The 7500-nt window shown below is 43.7% G+C and overlaps 1 protein-coding gene and 1 long non-coding RNA gene across 3 annotated transcripts in view; both read left to right on the top strand.

Moving 5' to 3' along the window:
- Positions 1 to 7500, top strand: part of maml3 (mastermind-like transcriptional coactivator 3) — a 242728-nt gene that overhangs the window by 163286 nt on the left and 71942 nt on the right. The gene's annotated exons all lie outside the window — the stretch shown is intronic.
- On the top strand, positions 2863 to 5401 carry LOC121845666. The gene is made up of 3 exons (XR_006082681.1): positions 2863 to 3432; positions 4401 to 4404; positions 5109 to 5401. It is a non-coding gene; the product is annotated as an uncharacterized LOC121845666 (long non-coding RNA).

Genomic DNA, 7500 nt, shown 5'->3' with positions numbered 1-7500 from the left:
TCTCTCTCTGTCTTCCCCTCCCTCTCTCTCTGTCTCTCTTTGTCTTCCCCTGTCTCTCTCTCTGTCTTCCCCTCCTCTCTCTCTCTCTCTCTCTCTCTCTCTGTCTTCCCCTGTCTCTCTCTCTGTCTCTCTGTCTTCCCCTCCCTCTCTCTCTGTCTCTCTCTCTGTCTTCCCTCTCTCTCTCTCTCTGTCTCTCTCTGTCTTCCCCTGTCTCTCTCTCTGTCTCTCTCTGTCTTCCCCTGTCTCTCTCTCTGTCTTCCCCTCCCTCTCTCTGTCTCTCTCTCTCTCTGTCTTCCCCTGTCTCTCTCTCTGTCTCTCTCTGTCTTCCCCTGTCTCTCTCTCTGTCTTCCCCTCCCTCTCTCTGTCTCTCTCTCTCTCTCTGTCTTCCCCTCCCTCTCTCTCTGTCTCTCTCTTTGTCTTCCCCTGTCTCTCTCTCTGTCTCTCTCTGTCTTCCCCTGTCTCTCTCTCTGTCTTCCCCTCCCTCTCTCTCTGTCTTCCCCTCCCTCTCTCTGTCTCTCTCTCTGTCTTCCCCTGTCTCTCTCTCTGTCTCTCTCTGTCTTCCCCTGTCTCTCTCTCTGTCTTCCCCTCCCTCTCTCTGTCTCTCTCTCTCTCTGTCTTCCCCTCCCTCTCTCTCTGTCTCTCTCTTTGTCTTCCCCTGTCTCTCTCTCTGTCTCTCTCTGTCTTCCCCTGTCTCTCTCTCTGTCTTCCCCTCCCTCCCTCTCTCTCTGTCTCTCTCTCTGTCTTCCCCTGTCTTTCTCTCTGTCTCTCTGTCTTCCCCTCCCTCTCTCTGTCTCTCTCTCTGTCTTCCCCTGTCTCTCTCTCTGTCTCTCTCTGTCTTCCCCTCTCTCTCTCTGTCTCTCTCTCTGTCTTCCCCTCTCTCTCTCTCTCTCTGTCTTCCCCTCTCTCTCTCTCTCTCTGTCTCTCTCTCTGTCTCTCTCTCTGTCTCTCTCTGTCCTGGACTACTGCAGGAAGTAGTATTATTATGTTCTGGAATGTAGCATCCTGCTAAATATAGATCATCTGTTTCCGTTCTTCCTTTCCCTCCCTCGTTCTCGTTCTGTTTAGTTTAGTGGTTCTGTTCTATTTTCCTGAAATAGCCGCGGTGGTGTCATCACACGCACCTGGGAATTTAGGCCTAAACGCTTCTGTCTTTTGTGTGTGATGCTTCCAGGCTTTTTCCTGAGTCTCGACCAGTTATCAAACGAGATCCTTTACAGCCCTCTTACTGCGTTACAATGCAGATTCTACTGTGTGTGTGTGTGTGTGTGTGTGTGTGTGTGTGTGTGTGTGTGTGTGTGTCTGTGTGTGTGTGTGTGTGTGTGTATGTGTGTGTGTGTGTGTGTGTGTGTGTCTGTGTCTGTGTCTGTGTGTGTGTGTGTATGTATGTGTGTGTGTGTGTGTGTGTGTGTGTGTGTGTGTGTGTGTGTGTGTGTGATGCTTCCAGGCTTTTTCCTGAGTCTCGACCAGTTATCAAACGAGATCCTTTACAGCCCTCTTACTGCGTTACAATGCAGATTCTACTGTGTGTGTGTGTGTGTGTCCCTGTGTGTGTGTGTGTGTGTGTGTGTGTGTGTCTGTGTGTCTGTGTCTGTGTCTGTGTCTGTGTGTGTGTGTGTGTGTGTCCCTGTGTGTGTGTGTGTGTGTGTGTGTGTGTGTGTGATGCTTCCAGGCTTTTTCCTGAGTCTCGACCAGTTATCAAACGAGATCCTTTACAGCCCTCTTACTGCGTTACAATGCAGATTCTACTGTGTGTGTGTGTGTGTCCCTGTGTGTGTGTGTGTGTCTGTGTGTGTGTGTGTGTGTGTGTGTGTGTGTGTGTGTGTGTGTGTGTGTGTGTGTGTGTGTGTGTGTGTGTGTGTGTGTGTGTGTGTGTGTGTGTGTGTGTGTGTCTGTGTGTGTGTATTTGTCTGTGTGTGTGTGTGTGTGTGTGTGTGTCTGTGTGTGTGTGTGTGTCTGTGTGTGTGTGTGTGTCTGTGTGTGTGTGTGTCTGTGTGTGTGTGTGTGTGTGTGTGTCTGTGTGTGTGTGTGTGTGTGTGTGTGTGTGTGTCCCTGTGTGTGTGTGTGTGTGTGTGTGTGTCCCTGTGTGTGTGTGTGTGTGTGTGTCTGTGTGTGTGTGTGTGTGTGTGTCCCTGTGTGTGTGTGTGTGTGTGTCTGTGTGTGTGTGTGTGTGTGTGTGTGTGTGTGTGTGTGTGTGTGTCTGTCTGTGTGTGTGTGTGTGTGTGTCTGTGTGTGTGTGTGTCTGTGTGTGTGTGTGTCTGTGTGTCTGTGTGTGTGTGTGTGTGTGTGTGTGTCTGTGTGTGTGTGTGTGTGTGTGTGTGTGTGTGTGTGTGTCTGTGTGTCTGTGTGTGTGTGTGTGTGTGTGTGTCTGTGTGTGTGTGTGTGTGTGTGTGTGTGTGTGTGTGTGTCTGTGTGTGTGTGTGTCTGTGTGTGTGTGTGTCTGTGTCTGTGTGTGTGTGTGTGTGTGTGTGTGTGTGTGTGTGTGTCTGTGTGTGTGTGTGTCTGTGTGTCTGTGTGTGTGTGTCTGTGTCTGTGTCTGTGTCTGTGTGTGTGTGTGTCTGTGTGTGTGTGTGTGTGTGTGTCTGTGTGTGTGTGTGTGTGTGTGTGTGTGTGTGTGTGTGTCTGTGTCTGTGTCTGTGTGTCTGTGTGTCTGTGTGTGTGTGTGTGTGTGTGTGTCCCTGTGTGTGTGTGTGTGTGTGTCTGTGTGTGTGTGTGTGTGTGTGTGTGTGTCTGTGTGTGTGTGTGTGTGTGTCTGTGTGTGTGTCTGTGTGTGTGTGTGTGTGTGTGTCTGTGTGTGTCTGTGTGTGTGTCTGTCTGTGTGTGTGTGTGTGTCCCTGTGTGTGTGTGTCCCTGTGTGTGTGTGTGTGTGTGTGTGTGTGTCCCTGTGTGTGTGTCTGTGTGTGCGTGTGTGTGTGTGTGCGCCATCCTTGTGTGTTTGTGCCATGTCCATTTGTGTGTGTATGTGCGGGTGGGTGGGTGTGTGTTTACACAACCTCCAGTTGTTATAGCTGAGACAGACCATACGGTATATTTAAACCATGACATCACCACCAGTCCCTCCAATCGCAGACATCCTCCAGTAGTGTGGAGATGGATCAGTATATCACTGCACAGCACGTAATGAAGGTCCTGTTATATGTTAGAGGGTTGTTAGTCCTGCTATATAGTTAGTCTGTTATATGTTAGAGGGGTGTTAGTCCTGCTATATAGTTAGTCTGTTATATGTTATATGTTAGAGGGTTGTTAGTCCTGCTATATAGTTAGTCCTGCTATATAGTTAGTCTGTTATATGTTATATGTTAGAGGGTTGTTAGTCCTGCTATATAGTTAGTCTGTTATATGTTAGAGGGGTGTTAGTCCTGCTATATAGTTAGTCTGTTATATGTTAGAGGGGTGTTAGTCCTGCTATATAGTTAGTCTGTTATATGTTAGAGGGTTGTTAGTCCTGCTATATACAGTGCCTTGCGAAAGTATTCGGCCCCCTTGAACTTTGCGACCTTTTGCCACATTTCAGGCTTCAAACATAAAGATATAAAACTGTATTTTTTTGTGAAGAATCAACAACAAGTGGGACACAATCATGAAGTGGAACGACATTTATAGGATATTTCAAACTTTTTTAACAAATCAAAAACTGAAAAATTGGGCGTGCAAAATTATTCAGCCCCTTTACTTTCAGTGCAGCAAACTCTCTCCAGAAGTTCAGTGAGGATCTCTGAATGATCCAATGTTGACCTAAATGACTAATGATGATAAATACAATCCACCTGTGTGTAATCAAGTCTCTGTATAAATGCACCTGCACTGTGATAGTCTCAGAGGTCCATTAGAAGCGCAGAGAGCATCATGAAGAACAAGGAACACACCAGGCAGGTCCGAGATACTGTTGTGAAGAAGTTTAAAGCCGGATTTGGATACAAAAAGATTTCCCAAGCTTTAAACATCCCAAGGAGCACTGTGCAAGCGATAATATTGAAATGGAAGGAGTATCAGACCACTGCAAATCTACCAAGACCTGGCCGTCCCTCTAAACTTTCAGCTCATACAAGGAGAAGACTGATCAGAGATGCAGCCAAGAGGCCCATGATCAATCTGAATGAACTGCAGAGATCTACAGCTGAGGTGGGAGACTCTGTCCATTGGACAACAATCAGTCGTATATTGCACAAATCTGGCCTTTATGGAAGAGTGTCAAGAAGAAAGCCATTTCTTAAAGATATCCATAAAAAGTGTTGTTTAAAGTTTGCCACAAGCCACCTGGGAGACACACCAAACATGTGGAAGAAGGTGCTCTTGTCAGATGAAACCAAAATTGAACTTTTTGGCAACAATGCAAAACGTTATGTTTGGCATAAAAGCAACACAGCTCATCACCCTGAACAACCATCCCCACTGTCAAACAGGGTGGTGGCAGCATCATGGTTTGGGCCTGCTTTTCTTCAGCAGGGACAGGGAAGATGGTTAAAATTGATGGGAAGATGGATGGAGCCAAATACAGGACCATTCTGGAAGAAAACCTGATGGAGTCTGCAAAAGACCTGAGACTGGGACGGAGATTTTTCTTCCAACAAGACAATGATCCAAAACATGAAGCAAAATCTACAATGGAATGGTTCAAAATAAACATATCCAGGTGTTAGAATGGCCAAGTCAAAGTCCAGACCTGAATCCAATCGAGAATCTGTGGAAAGAACTGAAAACTGCTGTTCACAAATGCTCTCCATCCAACCTCACTGAGCTCGAGCTGTTTTGCAAGGAGGAATGGGAAAAAATGTCAGTCTCCCGATGTGCAAAACTGATAGACATACCCCAAGTGACTTACAGCTGTAATCGCAGCAAAAGGTGGCGCCTCAAAGTATTAACTTAAGGGGGCTGAATAATTTTGCACGCCCAATTTTTTAGTTTTTGATTTGTTAAAAAGGTTCCACTTCATGATTGTGTCCCACTTGTTGTTGATTCTTCACAAAAAAATACAGTTTTATATCTTTATGTTTGAAGCCTGAAATGTGGCAAAAGGTCGCAAAGTTCAAGGGGGCCGAATACTTTCGCAAGGCACTGTAGTTAGTCTGTTATATGTTATATGTTAGAGGGGTGTTAGTCCTGCTATATAGTTAGTCCTGCTATATAGTTAGTCTGTTATATGTTATATTTTAGAGGGGTGTTAGTCCTGCTATATAGTTAGTCTGTTATATGTTAGAGGGTTGTTAGTCCTGCTATATAGTTAGTCTGTTATATGTTATATGTTAGAGGGGTGTTAGTCCTGCTGTATAGTTAGTCTGTTATATGTTATATTATACTTAATGCTACTTACAGGCATCTAGTAGTAACTATGTCCTTCTTTCCACTTGTCAATAACACACACACACACACACACACACACACACACAGACACAGGCATACACACACAAACATACACAAACACACACACACACACAGACACACACACACACACACACACACACACACACACACACACACACACAGACACACACACAGACACACAGACAGACACACACAGACACACACAGACACACAGACAATTCCACCTGTCAATAAGCTGACTCTCCCATTCAGCCATTATTGCTCTGATTTATGACATGCTTCTAATCGTTCCATTAGCATTATTCAGACCAGATGTCCTGTCTGTGTGTGTGTGTGTGTGTGTGTGTGTGTGTGTGTGTGTGTGTGTGTGTGTGTGTGTGTGTGTGTGTGTGTGTGTGTGTGTGTGTGTGTGTGTGTGTGTGTGTGTGTGTGTGTGTGTGTGTGTGTGTGTGTGATTGTCAGTATTATTTAAACCTAGCAGAAGACTGTTCCACTGTATTGATCTCCATTATGGACATTGAACACCACAGTATACTGCACTAGCCCACCCCTGATCAATCAATTATATCAGGGAGGAGAGGGGCTTAGCTGATACTAACCCGAACTAGCACTACCATAGGTTACTATGAGCACAAGTGCTAACAAATATTAGCGGTTAGGCTAATTTCCTCTCATATTTTTTCAAATGCTAGTTAGAGTTGCTATTATTAGGCTAAGCACAAGGGGACACGTGCTAATTAGCACGATAGTTAGCTCAAATGGCGCTCGTGCTACATTAGCTTGTGGTGGTTGGGAAGACGCCTGCGCTAAGGAAGCTAGCCTATTCCCTCCTCTGTCATTGGTCACACGGATTGCTGGAGGTGCTGTGTGGTCATTGATTTCTCTGCAGCATAAAAGGAGCTGAAGGCAAAACATTAGTCTGCTGGGATACACACACACACTAATAAACACACACACACACACTAATAAACACACACACACACTAATAAACATACACACACACTAATAAACAACACACACACTAATAAACACACACACACACACTAATAAACATACACACACACACTAATAAACACACACACACACTAATAAACACACACACACACTAATAAACATACACACACACACTAATAAACATACACACACACACACTAATAAACATACACACACACACTAATAAACATACACACACACACTAATAAACATACACACACACACTAATAAACATACACACACACACTAATAAACATACACACACACACTAATAAACATACACACACACACTAATAAACATACACACACACACTAATAAACATACACACACACACTAATAAACACACACACACACACTAATAAACACACACACACACACTAATAAACATACACACACACACTAATAAACATACACACACACACTAATAAACACACACACACACACTAATAAACATACACACACACACTAATAAACATACACACACACACTAATAAACACACACACACACACTAATAAACACACACACACACTAATAAACACACACACACACACTAATAAACACACACACACACTAATAAACATACACACACACACTAATAAACACACACACACACTAATAAACACACACACACACTAATAAACACACACACACACACTAATAAACATACACACACACACTAATAAACACACACACACACACTAATAAACATACACACACACACTAATAAACATACACACACACACTAATAAACACACACACTAATAAACATACACACACACTAATAAACAAACACACACACACACTAATAAACACACACACACACTAATAAACACACACACACACTAATAAACATACACACACACACTAATAAACACACACACACACTAATAAACACACACACACACTAATAAACACACACACACACAAATAAACATACACACACACACTAATAAACATACACACACACACTAATAAACATACACACACACACTAATAAACATACACACACACACTAATAAACACACACTAATAAACATACACACACACTAATAAACATACACACACACACTAATAAACATACACACACACACTAATAAACATACACACACACACTAATAAACATACACACACACACTAATAAACATACACACACACACTAATAAACACACACATAAAAACATACACA

The sequence above is a fragment of the Oncorhynchus tshawytscha genome, unplaced genomic scaffold (assembly GCF_018296145.1).
Source record: "Oncorhynchus tshawytscha isolate Ot180627B unplaced genomic scaffold, Otsh_v2.0 Un_contig_1859_pilon_pilon, whole genome shotgun sequence".
NCBI lineage: Eukaryota > Metazoa > Chordata > Actinopteri > Salmoniformes > Salmonidae > Oncorhynchus > Oncorhynchus tshawytscha.
The sequence above is the reverse complement of the archived record's forward strand: the minus strand, read 5'-3'. Positions and strand labels throughout refer to the sequence as shown.